At 36.9% G+C, this 20,409-nt stretch overlaps 1 protein-coding gene across 12 annotated transcripts in view; it reads left to right on the forward strand.

Annotated features, from left to right (window-relative positions):
- The window catches only part of UBR5 (ubiquitin protein ligase E3 component n-recognin 5), a 180,566-nt gene that overhangs the window by 7,016 nt on the left and 153,141 nt on the right, over positions 1 to 20,409 (forward strand). Inside the window, exon 1 of one of the 12 annotated variants that reach the window (XM_072603358.1) lies at positions 7,037 to 7,101. The exons of the other annotated variants lie outside the window; for them this stretch is intronic. The gene's annotated coding sequence lies outside the window, so the exon portion shown is untranslated. Of the gene's footprint in view, positions 1 to 7,036; positions 7,102 to 20,409 lie in introns of those variants that run through there. 12 annotated transcript variants of the gene reach the window in all.

Raw genomic sequence — 20,409 nt, forward strand, 5'->3', positions numbered from 1 at the left:
CTTGGTAAATTGGAAGTATGACCAAATAAAATACCCTTTCATCCTGGGGCTCCACTTCTTTCTTCTAAACTAAGGGTTTATTTGGGTTTCAAAATAGCCTTTTGAGGTTTGGGGTCAGCAAAGAAATAGTCCTTGTTCTAACACTACCTAGGGGAGGTTGTAAAATCTCAATTTAAGATTGTCATTGGTAAAGTGAGTTGTTGGATTGGATGTTTTCTAACATTTCTTTAGGGTCTAAAGTCTATGTTTTTATGAACATTCATTTGGTTCATATGTGACCTTCCCCAGAAAAGGACTGTTGGAAAACTTTTGAAGTCCTTCTATCTCTGCTTCTGTGATTCTCTACAGTTTCTCCTCTTGTGTCCTCCCACCTGCAGCTTGATTTATTATTCTGAAAGGTTTAATATCAGTGTATATTATTAGCAGGCACTTATAATATATAATACTATATAACATATAGTATTATATACTATTTAACATCACATTATATAATACTATATAACATAATGTTATATGCTATATAACATTATGTAATATTATATATAATATTATGATGGTTCAAGACAGGAGACTTGAAAAAAGTGATGGTTTGTGTAGCCCATTCAGTGATAAGAGTAAATCAAGTGGAAAGCTTTAAAAATAATTCATATTAATCTTAAATGATTAGGTCAGTAAAATGTTGGTTTTGTTGCAAAAGTGGACTTTGGTATAAATCATACATCTGTTTTCTAAAGTTTAAAGAGAAATTTATTTTATTTTCTGTCTTTTTAATAGAATTAGTAGTAATAAATTATTAGAAATGGAGGCAAATTTGTAGTTAATGCACTTGAAGCATCTTCACATTTATGCCATAATAGTAGATACTGATATTTTCAATGTATAAATAAATGTTTGTTTTACTTTGAAAAGAACTTTAGTTACCTATGTAATTTCTTGCCTTATTAAAATGATTTCAGCTTTTATAGATGTTAATATTCTTGTTATAATAAAATGCTGAGAAGTCTTTATCAACACACAGTATTTTAATAATTTGATGTTTTTCTTGATTTTATGTGGTTCGGAAATCTGTTAGGCTTGAACTTTTTAGTTTCATTTGTAAGGATGTAGTCCATTCTGTGGTGGTCTGGGAGTTTTAAACTAAATCAGGTTTTCTAGACTTTCTCTAAAGTAAACCAAAGCCTAGGAGGCTGCTTTTGTATTTAATAGGTAAGGCGGTGTTTGTGAGGGCATTTTCCAAAGTTAATTTGCTTTGCTGTTGGCACTTAAAGCATTACAATGTGAAAAATGACTTGTTAGTAGGCCCGATCTGCAATGATTTATTAGCTTTTAAGAAAAGAACCAACTTCAGCATTGTGGAGAAAGTTGAAGTTGAACTATTTAAATGTCTGTGTATTGAAATTAGTTACAGATAACTAAGGATTGCAGGTTTTTGACAGAAAAAGACTGAGGGCTGTGCTTGTCATGTACTTGATCTTGTATATGTCAACTATCTTTGTTTCCATGGACCTCTCTGACCTTTCCTTGTGTGTGAAATGGGAATAATACTTGTACTGTCTAATTTATAGGGTGGTTGTGAAGAAAGCTGTTTGTAAACTATGAATTACTACATCAGCGTGAACGACTGTAAATGTTGAACAGTGATTGCTTTGTTTTACCCCTAGTTCAACAACGTATGCTTGGGAGGAGAAGTAAAGGAAAACGTGTGTTTAGTTTAGTTGTTTGTTTCAGTTTTTAAGGATAGCGACCTTGGGTTTTATTGTTGCTCTTTCTGGAAAAGTAGAAAACTATTTTGTTCTTCTGTGGTTTCCAAGAGAAGACGCATGACTTCACATTGCAGTTGTCTGCTCCGTCACTACCACATGTCCTGAGTAATAAGATGCTTATCAGTAGTACACTGATCCTAGGGCAGAAAGAATAGGAGGTAAACCCATATGTACATGTACATAGATGTAAAGTATGTATAGTTTATTCATATATATAGTAATGTAGTAATGACATCTTGGCATACTTATGACATGTTGGCAGATTTTTTTAGTACCTGTTCCCCATGTGCAAACGACTATTGATGGCTCTGTGGATAGGGTTCCTACTTAGAGTCAGTGTACTTCTAAATATACGTATTCTTCCATTTTGGGAAGAAAATGATAAGAACATTTATCATATTATTTGTTAAAAAAAATTTGTACTTTAGAACTTTGATGAGTGGAGTGCTAAATGTAGTTGTCCTTTTTGGTTTTTCCCAATATCACTTTATTCTAATAGACTTTTAAGTTTCCAAAGATTTCCATTTTGATTTGGGTAATGATGATACACTTTCCTGTTGTCCATTTTAGGACATTCTTTAGGAATGATAGGTTTTTTTGGGCAGGGGGACTTCTGATAGGGGAAATGGGATTATTAAACTGATTTCATGAAGAGTCATTCTCTGAAACTGTTGAAAAATACAAGTTAATTTTAAAAATCTGGGCTTGTGCATTTAATTTTTGGTGGAGAGGTTGGTACTCTTAATTGCCAAAGCATGAGGTTTCTTTGTCGTGTTAAAATGACTTAAACACATTGCTTTGCTTTATTGATGACAGGAGATAGTGAAAGACTGTGTGCCCAAGTGGTTTCTCTGGTTTTAAACTGTTTGCAAATTGATGTTGTATCACATTGAACCCCTATAAACATAAAGTCTGTTGCTAAGTGTCAAGTCTATTTTTTTCTTCTCCCTTGCCTATAAGTATTTTTGAAACTCTGTATAAGTTAACACCCTGATTGCAAGGCATAAATCAAAGACATTGGACCATGAAGCTTTTTATCAGTCTAGTTCTGAGTACAGGGAAAAATAGGATAAAATGTAAATTGGAGTGCAGAATAGAATGTAAATGACTGGGGTGTGGAAGGAGTAGCTTATCTGTTCTAGAATTGATTAATGTGAGGAAGAACTGTAGGCTTGTAGGATTCCTTGCTTGTCCTTTTATAAATTTTCCTCTTGATGGTTCATATAGTTGAATCAGTGAAATGTGGAAAAAAGAAACTTCATCTGCTGCCTCTTAATATAGTTTATTGTAATAGAAAACAGTGTCTGCGGTAATGTTTACATTTCCTCCTTGCTGATAAAAGTTTAGGTTTACAAGGATTAGAAATTCTATCAGCAGCCAAGTGTTTATGTTCATATGTAAGTAGGCATCTGTATGTAGTAGAAAACCTGTAATGAATAAGAGTGTTGACCTGAGTCAGGAAGACCAGAATTTGAATGCTGCCTGCAACACCAAGCATGTGACCCTGGACAAATCACCCTCTTGTCAGTCTTAGTTTCTAAATCTGTAAAATGGGGATAATAGTACCTATCTCACAGGGTTGTTTTGAGGATTAATTTAGATAAGTGGAGGTCTTTGCAGACCTCAAAGTTCTATATAAATATTAGTTATTATAACCTGAGTGAAGGTAGTTTTAACACTGTATAAGCCTTTGGTTTTGAATAAAGTTTTTTTGTTTGGATGATATATATACACACATACATATATATACATACGTATAATACATACAGATACATATGTGTGTATATATAGATATAGATAAAGAGCCAAGAGGCAGTGGGGTGATTGAAGAGTAGGTCTTGAAGTCAAGAAACTAAACCTAGATTTAGATCTTCTGTCTGACCTATCTGAGTGGCTCAGTTACCCAGGCATGATACTAATTCTCTGTGCTCTAGGGTGGAGGTGTCAAATTCATCCCTACAAAACTCCTAATTAGGGCCTGAAGCAGATTAAAATGCAATTGGGAAATGTTTAATAAAATAAAAAAGATAATACAATATAGATAATGTGAATTTGAGATTTTCTAAGTCAATATGTGGTTTCTTTTTTAGTTTTATACCATTGCTGTAGGCAGCTCTTAGACTTTGTTGCAGAAAAGGTGTCCCTATGCTTTAGGACTAGGAGTTTTCTTATCTGGGAATTACCTTGGAATCCAGTCTCTTTGCTTCCCTAAAGAGCAAGTTAAAATGTAGCTGAGTATCATTTTCCTCTTGGAAGTATGGTTTGCATCCAAAGTTTCTCAGTCCAGTTCTGAGTAGCTTAATGTTATTTAAGTGTGTATTTGGGACAGTAGTAGGAGATGGGAGAAATACTTGGGGGATTTTTGTAGAACGGTCTTTCCTTTTTTTCCTCAGTATTTATAGACAGGGATTAACCCTGCATACTATTAACCTGTACTTCAGATCTACAGCTGCCAGGGACCCTCACTGGCATATAGTCACTTGGGTATGAGGCTGCAGTTGCCAAGTTGTCTTATCCAGTCTTTCTAATAGTATTCCTTATTTAAAATATTTATTCCTCATAGTAAAGTTAGTAAATATTTCAAAGCTATTTTAATATTCCTGTTGGGATTTTTCGTGGTGTAGAATTTTGTTTCAGATTTGTCCAAAACACTTTGTTATTCATAGAAACTCCAAACATATCAGAATTAGGTAGACAGTATGCTGTATATATTTTAAAGTTTTATTTGATCATTTTTATGTTGCCCCTATTGGGTGTAAACTCTTTGTGGGATAAATCTCTTAAGTCTGAGTTATAGATCTGAGTTGCTGATCTGTATCAATCAGGAGAGTTTTCAGCCTAGGAATTCTCCATACTGATGAAATCACAGGTCCAGACCAACAGCTTTTTGGGGGGGGGGGGGGGAAGAGAAGATGTATCGCTGTCAAAACCATTCCCAACCCTTTCCCCTTTGTTACTTGCAGTCATGAATAGGATTTAGAGGGCTTTCTGGATAAAGTGCTAGACATGAAAATCAGGAGTGATCTTAGTTCAAGCATTACCTTTGACATGTACTAGCTGTGTTGAGATGGGCATATGATTTAATTTCTCTGATCTTTCTTTTTCTCCTCTCTAAAATAAGTGTGCCTGTACTACCTACCTCAGAGTGGTTGTGAAGTTCAAATATAATAATGTATATAATAGGCTTTAAAAAGACTTTATAGTGCTTAAATATGTCAATTTTTATCTTGTCCTTTTAAGTTTTTAAAAGTCTTCATTTTAAGTTGGCTCATTATCAATTCTTATACCCCATTAAGGTAAGGTAAGAATTTGAACATTCTCTTTGGTCTCATACTGATGTCTTGGCTATCACCTTGTTGGTCAGGGTTAAAGTAGACCACGAGAGGTGGTCTAGTGTCAACAGAATTCTGGTCCTTGCTATGCCATTATCCAGGGTGGGCAAATCACTTAATCTTTCAGGGAAACAGTTACCTTATTTGTAAAATATTAGAGACTATATAATCTCAAAGGACCTTTCTGGTCCTTGTTCTTTATTGAGTGAAGCACATTAGCCTTCAGAACTTTAACCTAAAGGAGCTTCTGTCCAGCTAAAACATAAAGGCAGCCAATAAGTTTTAGGAAATCCTGCATTCTATCCTCAAGAACTTATTAGAACAAAGAAAAGAAATCACTAGTCTTATCATGTCTTGTGTAATGCATAAAACAAAACTAACCATTCTTTGAACTAAAAATGTACAAGGGCTAGGAAAAAGAAAGTAAAATTAAGAATAGTCAAACTAGCCTTACTTTTTAATTTGACTGAAAATACAAATTCATTAGAAAAATTTTTTTATAGAGAAACACCATATGAATCTTTTCCTTTTGGCTAGGAGTTGTATTGCAGCATTAGATTTTTTAGTCCTTTGACTGAGGAAATTCTTTGTTAGAGGGCTTAAGTTTTAACTGTCAAGAGGTTCATCAAGGAAATGTTTTTTATTTCATTTAAAAAAAATGGCAATTTAACACTTTTCCCTTATTTTCCTTTATCATTTACCTAATTTGACTCAAAATTGCCAAGTAGGTAAGTAATTTTATGGGTCACATTTTTGTACATCACCTAGAATTTCAGAATTTTAGAGACCGTCTTGGCAACCACCTTCATCATTTTACATATGAACAAACAGACCTGAGAGAATTAATGAAGGTTATTGCCTGACTATTTGGTGTTAAAGCTGGAACTAAAACCTGAGTTAAATTAACTTTGTTTTGGGAGAAGTAGAGAGGCCATTACTTTTTCTAATGTATTAAAAAACAAGCTATTTTCTAATATCTTTTCTAGACTACAGTTACTGATCCTTGACTAGCCTTACTTTGTAATGCATGTTCATTTTCTAAGTTCCATGTTTCATTTCTTATAGATGAAGCTTGGAGTTTCAGTATCATTTGGAGAATTTTCATTATTTTTGTCTTTCAGCATTTGTTAGTTGTTAGCAGTTTAGTGGTGTGATAATGCTATTAAATTTTTGTGTGCTAGTTCCCAGAATTATGTTATCAGTGATCGATTAACTTATTAAAGCACTTGAGCATTAGGCCAGAGTTAAAAGTTTGATCCTAGTATTTCCAGCTCTTGTTGAGTAAGTGAAATATCCTTGTTAACAAGGAGAAACCCGCTTAGATGAATGAGTTCACATTTATCATCACTGATGGGGGAGAAAAGGAGGGAAAAAACCTTGATCTATGCCTACCTAACAGTATAATTGTGAATGACAATTTTTTAAAAATGAATTATATATAACATAAACGTATGGGTTTAAAATGTTAGAACTAGAGGTTTCATATAGCTGAACCAGTCACCATATATTAGATGAAGCATGTAATATTTTCTTTTGAGAAGATGGTTTCATTCTTCTGTGTACTCGCTCACCTCTGTAATTTATATCCATCCATGCCCTCATATTCCATGTGATTCATATCTATATCTTACATATGTCTATGTTCTTACATAGATTTCTTCATAGAGAATCTATTCAGTGCACTGGGGGACTTTTTTCCAGATCTTCTAATAGTTTGTGTATCTCCTACTGTTTGATCAGTACACTTCTTTTCCAGTGGGACATATCCTTGATGATACTTTTTATTTTTGATACTACTTGTATGTAAGACACCAATAGTGATGTCTGATATTACCAGTATAATGAAGTCTAAACCTACTCTGCATCTTTTCATTGCCCTTTAGGTCATATACAGTTTATAAATCTTTTGATTATATTATTTCTTGCTTTACAGCCATACTGCATCATGAGTGAACACTGGCATTAAAACAATGAGTGTTTACTTCAGCAGCCTTAGATCATTGAAGGTACTGTGCAATTTTCTGAATACAAGCCAGTCTGCTTCCTTCAATTCTGAATTCAACTCATTGTCCACATGTAGTTTCTGAGATATGTGTTGATAGGCTACCTCAGTGAGTTGCTTATTCATTTCATGTCATGGTATAGGGTATCTTTCATTAATTTGTTGTGTGGATTGTTCTCATGATTTCTTGAAAGACCATAAATCTCATTGAAAAGACACTGTAATTAATTTTGAGGTTTGGTGCAGTTATCACAGTGTAATTTGTAAACAGGAGCATATGAAATACTTTATAGTCTATAGAAATTCTACTTAAATTAGGATTCTTCTGCTTAGGACAGTCCTGAATGACACTGGCAAATACATTTGGTAAATATTTTTACTTGTTTCATCCCTGTTGGATGGTAAGCAAAGAACTGTGGCTGTATCTATAAAGTGTTGTTGGATTCATAGGCTCATGGAAGTAGAGCTAGAAAGACCTCAGATCATTTAGTTAAACCCTCTCATTTTACAGATCAAGAAATAGACCTAAAACTTAAGTAACTTGCTTAACTTAAGCCAAGGTGTCATAGGTGGTAATCAGCAGAGCCAAGATTTGAATCCTCTGACTCTTATCTCCAACGCTGGTTTCTCTGTGCCACACTTCCCCTTGTGCATGATCTTAACATGTGCATGAAAGATACCTTGTCAGTTGGAGAACCTTTAAAGTAGAGGCTCAGTGGCCACATGCAAAACTCTCACATGCACCAGATTAAAATGTGTTGGGAATTGTTAACAAAATAAAAATACATTTCAATGTAGATAATGTTAATTTGTAGTGTTCTAAGTCACCATGTAGCCACCAGGATCCATTTCTACTTGAGCTTGACACCACTTTTTTATTGACTTATGTGGTGCTAATGAGAATTCACTAAGCCTTGGGTAAGTTGTGTGATTGTCAGCATGGGAGAAAAAGAAACAAAGATGGAATAGGATGTTGAGGGTAGATGGGATCATTATCATCAATAACTGAGAGAAGACAAAGTGACCCAATTCTTATTTGCTTCTGGTTATTTTTTCCCTCCCCTGGCAGTAGAATGACCATTGTACTTAAATGATGAGAAAGAAATTACTAACGGGAGTTGGTATCTTAGATAAATAGGCAGTTAGTGAGAGAATGTCTATTTACCCTTGCTGAATTCAAGTCATCTGACTTACACTAACTACATCTTCAGGTATTTCAGAAATTGGCAAGTGTGGTTTCTGAGAGCATCAGTAATTTGAAAGGTCATGGAAAATGGGAGAGGTATCATAAGAGCAGAAGTCTCAGAGAAAGAGTCTGAAAATTACAGATTAGTGAACTTCACTTCAGTTCCTAGGAAAATTCTAGAAGTACATATTAAACAAATCATTTGTGAACATCTAAAAATGGAAGTAGGGGCAGCTAAGTGTCTCAGTGAACAGAGTGCCAGTCTTGAAGTCAGGAAGACACATCTACCTGATTTCAGATCTGACTTCAGACCTTTACTGGCTGTGTGACCCTGGGCAAGGCACTTAACCCTATTTGTCTCCATTTCCTCATTTATAAAATGAGCTGGGGAAAGAAATGGCAAACCACTCCATTATCTTTGCCAAGAAAACTCCAAATGGAATCATGAAGAGTGGAACATGACTGAAACAACCTAACAGCAAAAAAGAGAAAGGGAAGTGGTGATTACAAAGAGCCAGAAAGATTCATCAAGAGCAATTTATACTGGACTGACCTGATTTCTTTTTTGGACAAAATTATTAAACTGGTATAAAGTATATCTATAGTTTATCTAAGTTTTAGCCAAGATTTTTTTTATTTTGTTTATTTATTATTAGTTTTTGACATTCATTTCCACAAAATTTTGAATTCCAAATTTTCCCCCCATCTTTCCCCCTCCTCCCACCCCATAACATCTTGAATTGTGATTTTCCCTTCCCTCAACATGCCCTCCCTTTTATCACACCCGCTTCCTTCCCTTATACCCATCTTCTCTCTTGTAGGGCAAGATAGATTTCTATACCCCATTACCTGTAATTCTCATTTCCCAGTTGTATGCAAAAACAATTCTTAACATTCGTTTCTAACACTTTGAATTCTCTCCCTTCCTCCCTCCCCACCCATCCCCACTGAGAAGGCAAGCAATTCAATTTAGGCTATACATGTGTAGTTATGCAAAAGACTTCCATAAAAGTCATGTTGTGAAAGACTAACTATATTTCCCTCAATCCTATCCTGCCCTCCATTTATTCTATTCTCTCTTTGGACCTTGTCCTTCCCCAAAAGTGTTTACTTCTAATTACTCCCTTCTCCCACTTGCCTTCCCTTCTATCATCCCCCTCACCCACTTGTCCCCTTCTCCCCTACTTTCCTGTAGTGTAAGATAGATTTTCATACCAAATTGAGTGAGCATGTTATTCCCTCCTTAAGCCAAATGTGAAGAGAGTAAGCTTCACTTTTTCCCTCCTACTTCTTTCATTGAAAAAGCTTTTTCTTGCCCTTCTTATGCAATTCAACCTGTGCTGTGTGTCTGTGTGTCTGTGTGTGTGTGTGTGTGTGTGTGTGTGTGTGTGTATGTGTATGTAATCCCTCCAACTACCCAAATACTGAGCAAAGTCTCAAGAGTTAATCTTTCCATGTAGGAATGTAAACATTTCAACTTTAGAAAGTCCTTTATGATTTCTCTTTCGTGTTTACCTTTTCATGATTCTCTTGATTCTTGTGTTTGAAAGTCAAATTTTCTATTTAGTGTGCTGGTCTTTTCATCAAGAATACTTGAAAGTCCTCTATTTCATTGAATGACCGTTTTTTCTCCCTGATGTATTACACTGAGTTTTGCTGGGTGGGTGATTCTTGGTTTTAATCCCAGTTCCTTTGACTTCTGAAATATCATATTCCAAGCCCTTTGAACCGTTAAGGTAGAAGCTGCCAGATCCTGTGTTATCCTGATTGTATTTCCACAATACTTAAATTGTTTCTTTCTAGATGCTTTTGCAATATTTTCTCCTTGACCTGGGAACTGTGGAATTTGGCTACATATTCCTAGAATTTTCTCTTTCCAGGTCTCTTTCAGGAGATGATCAGTGGATTCTTTCAATACTTATTTTGCCCTCTGGTTCTAGAATATTAGGGCAATTTTTCTTGATAATTTCATGAAAGGTAATGTCTAGGCTCTACTTTTTGATCATGGATTTCAGTTAGTCCCATAATTTTTAAATTGTCTCTTCTGGATATCTTTTCTAGGTCAGTTGTTTTTCCAGTGAAATATTTCACATTATCTTCCATTTCTTCATTCTTTTGGTTTTATTTTGTGATTTCTTGGTTTCTCATAAAATCATTAGTTTCCATCTGCTCCATTCTAATTTTTAAGAACTATTTTCTTCAGTGAACTTTTGCACGTCCTTTTCCATTTGGCTAATTCTGTTTTTAAAGCATTTTTCTCCCCATTGGCTCTTTAGACCTCTTTTGCCAATTGAGTTAGCCTATTTTTAAAGGTGTTATTTTCTTAAGCATTTTTTTAGGTCTCCTTTTGCAAGCTGTTGACTTGCTTTTCATGGTTTTCTTGCATTGCTCTCATTTCTCTTCCCAATTTTTCCTTCACCTCTCTTACTTGATTTTCAAAATCCTTTTTGACTTCTTGCATGGACTGAGACCATTGCATTTTTATTTTGGAGCCCTCTGACGGTAAGCATTGTTCTTCCTCATGCGAAAGGATGGAAGAAAATACCTGTTCACCAAGAAAGTAACTCTTCTATAGTCTTATTTTTTTCCCTTCCTTGGGCATTTTTTGAGCCAGTTACTTGACTTTTGAGTCCTTTGTCAAGAGGGGGGTATATTCTAGGGACCTGTAAGTTTCCAGTTCTTCCAAGGTGGCCCAATCAGGGGAGAGGAGTTTACTCCTCTCCTGGCCTGTGGTCTGGTCTGGGAGCTACCAGAGCTTTTCTGCCTAGGATCTGCAAGTAGAATTCCCTTTCCAGAGCCTCTACCAGCCCCACCATGCAGCCAGCACTCTTCTTCACCCCCAGACCACCACTCAGGACAGAGACCCAGATTAGTGGCTCAATTCCGCTACCTCCCCAACCCCCAGGCCTTCAGGCTGAGAGCTCAAAAAATGGATGCTAGGGGAAAAAGCTTTTGCAGTGACCTTTGAAGTGTCTTTGACATTTGTGGGTAGGGGGATCTGAGAACCACCACTGCTGCTGAGGATTCCTCCCCAGAGGCCTGTTCTGGTCCCTGCTGCGCCGGGTGACCAAGGCTGGGCTAGATGCCCTGGGCTGCCCTCCTCTCCTCACTTTGTGTGATAGACCTTTCCTGTCGGCCTTCTAGGCTACCTTGGGCTGGAAATCTCTTTCACTCTGTCGTTTTGTGGCTTCTGCTGCTCTAGAATTTATTTAGTCATTTTTTACAGGTATTTTTTGGGCTATGTGGGAAGAGCTAGAGTGTGTGCATCTTTCTAGTCCATCATCTTGGCTCTGCCCTTAGCCAAGATTTCTTTTTTTTTGTTTGTTTCATTTTTTTTAAAAATTAATTTATTTAACTTTTAACATTCATTTTCACAAAATTTTGGGTTCCAAATTTTCTCCCCTTTTTCCCCTCCCCCTACCCCAAAACACCGAGCATTCTAATTGCCCCTATCATCAATCTGCTCTCTCTTCTATCATCCTTCTCTGCCCTTGTCTCCATCTTCTCTTTTGTCCTGTAGGGCCAAATAACTTTCTATACCACTTTACCTGTATTTCTTATTTCCTGGTGGCAAGAACAGTACTCGACAGTTGTTCCTAAAACTTTGAGTTCCAACTTGTTTTCCTCCCTCCCTCCCCACCCCTTCCACCCCTTCCCTTTGGAAGGCAAGCAATTCAATATAGGCCAAATCTGTGTAGTTTTGCAAATGACTTCCATAATAGTCATGTTGTATAAGACTTATCTATATTTCCCTCCATCCTATCCTGCTTCCAATTACTTCTATTCTCTCTTTTGATCCTGTCCCTCCCCATGAGTGTCAACCTCAAATTGCTCCCTCCTCCCCATGCCCTCCCTTCCATCATGCCCCCCACCCTGCTTATCCCCTTCTCCCCCACTTTCCTGTATTGTAAGATAGGTTTTCATACCAAAATGAGTGTGCATTTTATTCCTTCCTTTAGTGGAAAGTGATGAGAGTAAACTTCCTGTCTTTCTCTCACCTCCGCTCTTTTTCCCTCCACTAATAAGTCTTTTGCTTGCCTCTTTTATGAGAAATAATTTGCCCCATTCCATTTCTCCCTTTCTCCTCCCAATATATTTCTCTCTCACTGCTTGATTTCATTTTTTTAAGATATGATCCCATCTCAATTCACTCTGTGCACTCTGTCTCTATGTGTGTGCGTGTGTGTGTGCATGTGTGTGTGTGTGTAATCCCACCCAGTACCCAGATACTGAATAGTTTCAAGTTACAAATATTGTCTCTCCATGTAGGAATGTAAACAGTTCAACTTTTATAAGTCCCTTATGACTTTTGTTTGCTGTTTGCCTTTTCATGCTTCTCTTGATTCTTGTGTTTGAAAGTCAAATTTTCTTTTCAGCTCTGGTCTTTTCATCAAGAATGCTTGAAAGTCCTCTATTTCATTGAAAGACCAATTTTTCCCCTGAAGTATTATACTCAGTTTTGCTGGGTAGGTGATTCTTGGTTTTAGTCCTAGTTCCTTTGACTTCTGGAATATCCTATTCCATGCCCTATTGATCCCTTAATGTAGAAGCTGCTAGATCTTGTGTTATCCTGATTGTATTTCCACAGTACTTGAATTGTTTCTTTCTAGCTGCTTGCAATATTTTCTCCTTGACCTGGGAACTCTGGAAATTGGCCACAATGTTCCTAGGAGTTTCTCTTTTTGGATCTCTTTCAGGCGGTGTTCTGTGGATTCCTTGAATACTTATTTTGCCCTCTGGTTCTAGAATCTCAGGGCAGTTTTCCTTGATAATTTCATGAAAGATGATGTCTAGGCTCTTTTTTTGATCCTGGCTTTCAGGTAGTCCCATAATTTTTAAATTGTCTCTCCTGGATCTATTTTCCAGGTCAGTTGTTTTTCCAATGAGATATTTCACATTATCTTCCATTTTTTCATTCTTTTGGTTTTGTTTTGTGATTTCTTGGTTTCTCATAAAGTAATTAGCCTCCATCTGTTCCATTCTGATTTTGAAAGAACTATTTTCTTCAGTGAGCTTTTGAACCTCTTTTTTCATTTGGCTAATTCTACTTTTGAAAGCATTCTTCTCCTCATTGGCTTTTTGAACCTCTTTTGCCAATTGAGTTAGCCTATTTTTCAAGGTGTTATTTTCTTCAGCATTTTTTTGGGTCTCCTTTATTTAGCAGGGTGTTTACTTGTTTTTCATGCTTTTCTTGCATGTCTCTCATTTCTCTTCCCAGTTTTTCCTCCACCTCTCTAACTTGATTTTCAAAATCCTTTTTGAGCTCTTCCCTGGCCTGAGCCCATTGAGTGGGCTGGGATACAGAAGCGTTGACTTCTGTGTCTTTCCCTGATGGTAAGCATTGTTCTTCCTCATCAGAAAGGAAGGGAGGAAATACCTGTTCACCAAGAAAGTAACCTTGTATAATCTTATTTTTTTTTCCCTTTTCTGGGCATTTTCCCAGTCAGTGACTTGACTTCTGAATAATCTCTTCACACCCCCTTTGCCTCCAGATCTGCCCAGCCAGCACTTGGGGTCTGAGATTCAAATGCTGCTTCCCAGCCTCAGGGTTTCAGCGGGGGCTGGGCTGGGCTGGGCTGGGCTGGGCTGCTATTCAGTGTGAGATCAAGTTCAGCTGCTCAGGTGGGGGCAGGGCTGCCTCAGGGGCTCAGTTCTCTCAGGGGCTTTATGCAGACACCTTCAACAGTGGATCCTGGCTCGTGCCTGCTTGGGGAGCCCCTGTCTGCTGCTGCCTCCCGAGGGGGCCTGAGTTATGGGGACCCCCCACTCCCCTCTTGACCCTCCAAAGAGACCCTCTCACTGACCCTTGTCACCTGTGGGTGGAGGGACCCGCGTGGCTGCTGGAGATTCTGTCCCTGAAGCCTGCTCGGATCCTCTCCTCTCGGTGCCGCAGAGCCAAAGCAGGGCTGGGCTTGGCTCAGAGTCTGCAGTGCGACGGACCTTTTACAAGAGGTTTTCAGGCTCTCTGGAACAGAAATCTCGTCTGCTCCGTTGTTCTGTGGCTTCTGCTGCTCTAGAATTTGTTGGGAGTTCCTTTTTACAGATATTTTATGGGCTGTGGTTTCAGACCTAGTGTATATGTGTCTTTCTACTCCTCCATCTTGGCTCCACCACTTAGCCAAGATTTCTGACAGACTTATCTCATACTATTCTTATGGTGAAGGTGGAGAGATGGAGACTGGATGATCACACAATTAGATAGATTCCTAATTGATCAGATGGCAGGACTCATAGTAGCCGTTTATTTCCTAGTCATTGTAACAGATTTTCAGTTGAGTGGATTGAAGCTTAGTTTTGGACCCTTAGCATTTTTATCGATGATTTGGATAAAGGCATAGATGCCATGTCTCTCAGATTAGATGACAAAAGCAGGGAGGACTAGCTAACAAACCAGGCTAGAGTGAGGATCCAAAAAGATTTTAATTGGCTAGATCATTGGAGTGAACCTAATGAGGTAAAACTCGGGAGGGATAAATAGTAAGTTTTATACTTGTGTACAAAAAAATCCAACTTTGCCATACAAGGTATGGGAGGCATGATTAGAAAGCAGTTTGTCTGAAAACTATTTCAGACTGTAAGCTTAGGATAAGTTGGTGTGTGGCAGTCAAAAAGCTAACGTGATTTGGGACTTCATTCAGAGAGGCATGGCTTTCAGTAAGATCTTTTCCACTCTTAGTCTGCCTTTATAAGAACTCATCTGGAATGTTCTTGTTTGGTTCTGGGCTCCACAGTTGAGGAAGGACATTGTTGAGTATCTCAACAAGGGCAATCAGAATAGTGAAGATCCTTGTTTTCATGTCCTGTGAAGATCTAGTGAAGTAGTTTAGACTGGGAAATAGACTCAGCAGGAACATGATAGCTTTGTCTTCAGGTATCTTTGGGCTGTCATGTAGAAGAGGGATTAGATTTGTTGTGTTTGACACTAGAAGGCAGAATCAGGAGCAGTGGGTAGAAGTTGCAAAGGAACAAATTTAGACTTAATGTCAGGAAATATTTACTAACAATTAAAGCTGTTCAAAAGTGGGACTGTTTGCCTTAAACGTTGGTGGGTTTTCCCCTCTTTGGAAGTGTCCAAGCAAAAGAGTGGATGACCACTTGCACTTGTTTATAAGTTCTATTAGATACCCATTGGGATTTCTTCCAACTCTCAAATAGTATGATTTTCTCTGTTCTAAAAAAAAATCTGTAAATACTCTTTTTTCTTTGTTTTTCAACTTGAGAATTCTCATTAGAAGCATATTTTTCCTATTTAATAAAATTTGAATTTAAATATCGACTGAAATGAGTATTTGCATATGCATAGTAGTACACAGAAAGTGATATATGAAGGTATGAATAGCTTGTGTTTCTCTTAAGTATATAATACATCCAGTGTTACTTTCAAAGCAGTTCTACTTGTTTATGGTGCCTTCTGTAAGGCACATTTCAAAAACTGTACATTTCAGTGACCCTCTTTGTTTTTTTCTTGTCTTTTTGGCAGTTAGCTCCTTAGGTCTTCCTTACTTCTACTTCCTTCATCAAGAAAAAAGAAAAACAAAACCTTTATATAGCACTCATACATGTTTGCATAATAAAAACAAACATTCCTACATTGGCTCTATCTGAGAATGTATGCATATACAGTGCTTGAAGAATTTATTGGATTTTATGTTGGTAAGAAAGCAGACATATAGGAATCAAGAGTTGTCTTGGTGTTAGAAAATTATTAATACTATTCATTCATGAACCTTTCTATTCTTTTGGAATCTTCTAGAAATTAAGTCTTTTGAGGGTTGGGGGCCAGCTAGGTGGTACAGTGGATACAGCACCAGTCCAGGAGTCAGGAGAACCTGAGTTCAAATCTCACCTCAGACACTTGACACTCACTAGCTACATGACCTTGGGCAAGTCACTTAACCCCAATTGCCTCATCCTGGGACATCTCCAGTCATCCTGATGAATATCTGGTCACTGGATTCAGATGGCTCTGGAGGAGAAGTGAGGCTGGTGACCTGCACAGCCCTCCCTCACTCAAAACAAAGTCAAGTGCAAGTCATGTCATCATTTCTCTGATGGCATAGTCTTCTTTGGCAATGAAGGATGAACACACACTTTTGAGGGGTAGGGATTTGTTTATTTCTGTCTTAATATCTTGTTTGGACTATTGCTACACCTCCTAATTGATTAATCCCTACCTCAAATCTTTCTCTTCTCCCTCTCTATACTGATGATTCACAAGTCTTATCTATCCTAGTCTAACGTCTCTGCTGGCCTTGATCTCCCATCTCCCATGCAGAGGCCAAAGTGATATTCTTAAAACAGAGGCCTGGCTATGTGCTTTCTCTTGCTCTTTTAGGATCATATATAAAACCCTGTGTTTGGCATTTAAAGTTTCCCCACAGATTTGTGCTGGCCTATATTTACAGACCCATTATGTACATATTACTCTCCTTCCTTGCTTTTCCTCTTGTACAACCTTTTATCTCTGACCCTTTCTTTGCCTTTACACAAGCAACTATCTGCCATGTCTGCAATTTATTCTTTACATGCCCATACCTCCTCCATCTTCAAAGTTTCCACTTGATCCTTCTATTCTTTCTGTCATCTTATATCCCTTCTGCCTTTTGTAGCTAAACTCCTTAAAAAGATTGTCTGTAATAGGTACTTCCACTTTGTCTCCTCTCACTTTCTTCTTACAATTACTCACTTCCTTACAATTCCATCTTTTGAACTTAGCATTATATTGAAACTGCTCTCCAAAGTTACCAGTGATTTCTTAATTGTCATCATCAATAACCTTTTCTCAATCCACATTCTCCTTAACCGCTCTGTAGTCTTAGACATTGTTGATCATTTCTCCTTAGTAACTGTTTTTGGGACACCTCTTTTTTCTTTCCTTGTTCCCCTCCTATCTTTCAGATCCCTCCTACTTCATGTCCATTGATGTATCACACTAACCATAGGCTTCCCACAGGGTTATTTCCTGGGCCCTCTTCTCCCTTTGTACTACTTTATTTGCATTTAATTATCATCTTTATACTGATGATTCTCATCTATCTATACTGTCCTGACCTTTCTGCTGACCTTGATGTCACATCTCCATCTTTTCAGATTCATTTCAGACATTTCAGACATCTCAAAGTGAATGTCCAAGAAAACAGAACTCATTATCTTTTCCCCCTAAATCCTCCCCCTATTCTGCATTCTCTATGTAGCACCTTTTAAACTGTGAGTCTCTAGTGGAAAAAGTTTAAGAAGTCCTATAAATGCCCTCTACAACTTGTAGAGGACAACACCATCCTTCAGACTTGAAATCCAAGAGTCACCCAAGACTATCTCTTACTTCCTCATATCCAATCTGTTGCCAAGGCTTGTTATTTTACCTTTGCAATGTCCGTTCAAAACACCCCATTCTCCTTACTGATTCTGCTACCACTGTGGTTCAGGCCTTCACCATCTCATGTCAGGACTCGTGCGGTAGCCTTCTGGTGGGCATTCCTGCCTCAAGTCCCTCCCTACCTTGTAGTGAAATTGTAAGTGTGAAAAGACAAACTAGTGGGGTGTTGCTGTGATTATAAAGTAACAACTAATTTTTTTATTTTGGTGTGGCTTATAGAACTTGAAGTGTGATCATAGCATAGACATGTTGTTACAAGATGTTCTAATTTGTGGCAGCAGTATTTTTCAAGGTTGGTTAAGTTTTGTGGTAGCAGACATACTGAAAAGAAATGTTTTGGTGTTTAAGAGTAGTTATATTGTTTAGCTTTATGGATTAATACATAGTTTTGTGTGAAATAGAACAGATTTGCAAGTGAGACCTATTAAAAAGATTCGGATGAAATGATAGTAAGAGCAAGAGTGTTTGCTGTCACAGATTGTTTAAAGAAAATTTCATTCATGATAATGCATGAAATGGTTACATAATCATCCTTGGTACCAGAGAACATTTTATAAAATACCAAAAAAAGTGTCCATCAGTAAATGGTAAGTTGTGGGAATAGTGGATGGTTTATTATAAAAGAAAACCAGAGCATTAGCAAAAGTTAAATGTTGTCATAGTTTGAGTATTGAACAAAAACGGCAAAGAAAACTTTTGTTTTTAATGCTTTGAGGAGGAGCTGGACAAAGTATGAAACTTTTTGAGGAAAACAGTGATGTGGAACAAAGTATCAAAGTTAAAAAAATTTAACACCCAAGAAAGAACCCACATCACCACCATAGATGAAGACAATGTTAATTTATTTTAATTTCATTATAATCATTAGAGTTGTTATTGAATTATCCTGCAATTTAAAAGGTCAGTCTGACTTAGACATTTTGAATTATTTGAGAGATTCTTTGTATACAAAAGAAATGAAAGGTTATCTAGTTATTGACTTGTCATGATCATATAGTGACTCATAGTATATTTTCTTTGCTCAAGAATCAAAAATTAATTGGGCATCCAGTTTACCAGCGTGAATTTTGAATGATGTGATATATAGAAAATCAGATTCACCCAACGGATGAAAATTTGCTACCATTATTTAAATTAATATGCCACAGATTTTTAAGATGTTTATTATGATAAAGGAATTTCAGCAATATTTTGACCCAGTGACATCTTTTTAACTAAGGGCATGTAGTCTTTAAACGTGCCCACTGAATGCTCACACAAGTACTTATATATAGTATTTAAAAATCCATCCTTTTTTTGTCATTACTCTAGAATACTTGTAATACCGTCACATACTTGATTTTCCCTGTCTCATTTTTTGTGACTTTTCATATTGAATAGATAAATGAAATTGTAACAGTATAGAATAAATAGAGTTTTTGTTGATTCTGCATGTTAACCTGTAAGATTACAGGGTTTTAGATAAAAGTAAGGAATCTACAAATCATCCAGGGTCTTTGTTATATTCTTTTTCCTATTTCTGAAATATAATAACTAGCATTCTGTTAGGAAGTTTTCCTAGTCCATTGTATCGGTTTATTGATTTAATAGGGCTTTTCATACCCCATGAACATGAACATTGTTTATAGTAAAAGGTATCCATGTCTACGTAGAAATGAACTGTTCAGTTCAGAACACTAGGACTGAAGGATTCTTAGCTGGGTTGGTATCATTTTCAGGTTAAAAAAATGAATTTATTGCATTTAGTTATTAGAATTTCTTGGATAACTTTATACTTTATTTTGCTTTATGACTACTTCAGAGAGTCTGGATTTTTTTCTGGTGAAGGAGGTAAGGTGTATTGAGTTACATGAAATTGATTAAGAGTTTTGTACCTAATGCCTGGAATCTCTCCAACTTCAACTAATTGCTGTTAAAGTCATGTTCAAATGCCACTTCAATTTTCAAGCCTTCCTTCCCTGATCTACCCTTTCTCTGTGCCCAGGTCAATAAAGAGAATAAAGAATCTCAGGTGACAGATGTTTAGAGGCTAGGGACTGGGAAGTAATGGTGCCATTAATAGAAATATAGATGTTCGTTGGAATTTAGGGAACCTAGTTCCTTAGGGACCTAGACTAGAATTTATTAGCTACCTAGTTCAACTACTCTTTATTTTATAGATGAAGAAACTGAGACCAAGAGGTAAAAAGATAGTGTGTGGTGCAGGGAAAGAGCACTGGCTCTATAATAAAGAGGACACAAGTTAATACCTCACCTCTAGTGCTCTATAACCTTGGACAAATAATTTTCTGAGTATCACTTGCCTAATCTATAAGATGAGGAAATTGAACTAGATGGCCTTTGAACTCCCTTACAGTTGTGGATCTATGATTTAAGATTTCCCCAAGATCATGTAGGAAATAAACAGTTGGCAGAATTTGAACTCATATCCTTTGACTCCATCCAGTGCTCTTTTCATTATAACCGCACCATACTGGACACCCATTTTGTTCTAGGAATGTGGGGTAGGTTTTTAGAAAGATGAGTATATCTGGTTTTGAAAGTCATAAGGGACATCTATGTGACTTTTCAGTTGACAAAAGATTAGAATTTAGAGCTCAAACAAAAGATTGGGACTAACTTAGTTGATCCTCAAAGTTTTGGTCTAGATTAGCAGCTTACTGATGAGATTAATTTTTTTTTTTAAATAAGAATGTCTTTATTATTTATATGTCTTTTATTAGCTTTGAACTTTTCAGCATAGAAGAACA

This window comes from Notamacropus eugenii, chromosome 4 (assembly GCF_028372415.1).
Source record: "Notamacropus eugenii isolate mMacEug1 chromosome 4, mMacEug1.pri_v2, whole genome shotgun sequence".
In the NCBI taxonomy this organism is placed as follows: domain Eukaryota; kingdom Metazoa; phylum Chordata; class Mammalia; order Diprotodontia; family Macropodidae; genus Notamacropus; species Notamacropus eugenii.